General features: G+C 36.0%; 1 long non-coding RNA gene across 1 annotated transcript in view; it reads left to right on the top strand.

Moving 5' to 3' along the window:
• The window catches only part of LOC128247390 (uncharacterized), a 13,277-nt gene that overhangs the window by 4,380 nt on the left and 7,762 nt on the right, over window positions 1-1,135 (top strand). Inside the window, exon 2 of the long non-coding RNA XR_008263769.1 lies at window positions 887-954. This is a non-coding gene — a long non-coding RNA (uncharacterized LOC128247390). The remainder of the gene's footprint in view (window positions 1-886; window positions 955-1,135) is intronic.

The raw sequence follows: 1,135 nt of genomic DNA, 5'->3' as shown, positions 1-1,135 counted from the left end.
TATATATAAGTAGGTAAATGGATATGTAAGTAAACAGACAGACAAGTAGATAGATAAGTACATAGGTTATACAGACAGACAAGCACACATATACACATACATACAGAAATGACTGAAACGTATGACCACATGCACACACGCATATTTCACACACACACACACACACACACACAAGGACACATATGGAAACATACATCCATATATAACAGACGCACATACACAGTCACACAAATCCATACTCATAGGTACATCCAAACACGCACGCACAAGGAGACAGAGGTACACACAAATACACACACAAACATAAATATGCAGAATACATACAAACGCACACACACGCATACCTATATATGCATAAACACATATGCATACGTTCTCACATACATATATACGTACATTCATGCATACATATGTGTATACACATGCTCGCTAACGCACACCCATGCGCACAAACAAACAAAAAGAACGCAGCTCCGATAACGGAAGGAATCAACGAAAATTTTAGTAAAATAAATAAGTAAATGAGTGGAAATCAAACCGTGAGTGTGTTAATTAATAAGGCATAAAAACAGAATGACTCTCCACACACACAATAAAATATGTGTGTGTGTGTTTGTCTGTGTGTGTGTGTGTGTGTGTGTGTGTGCATGCGCGTGTGTATGCGTGTGTGTGTGTATTTGTTATGTTTTTGTATAGTCACCCTTGAAAAGCTTCCGAAGATATTGTATCCTCACAATTGAAAACGACACTGTATCTTGCCCATAAACGTGAGAAAATGAGCAACACAGGTATATTTTCAATAACTGCTATTTCTAATGACGATACAAACACGTCCATTGAAATCAAGAAATGATAACCTAATCAGACTGTCTTATACTTGGAACAGCTTGAAGTATGATTCTTATATAAGAGCACAGCTACCTATTGCAGATTATACGTAGAAACATTTACAAGGTAAGTTTCACTGTTCCTATGACTTGCTTGGCTGTTTCTGTAATCTCAGAGGTGTATTATACTTATCTTACTATTAATAACATTGTAATATCCACTCCCGTTATTGCTGCATAACATAGTCGTGATGTGACGTATTGCCTCATGTTGGACGGTATATATATATATATATATATATATATAT

This window comes from Octopus bimaculoides, chromosome 3, assembly GCF_001194135.2.
Source record: "Octopus bimaculoides isolate UCB-OBI-ISO-001 chromosome 3, ASM119413v2, whole genome shotgun sequence".
Taxonomy (NCBI): domain Eukaryota; kingdom Metazoa; phylum Mollusca; class Cephalopoda; order Octopoda; family Octopodidae; genus Octopus; species Octopus bimaculoides.
This window is presented reverse-complemented; position numbering and strand designations above follow the sequence as displayed.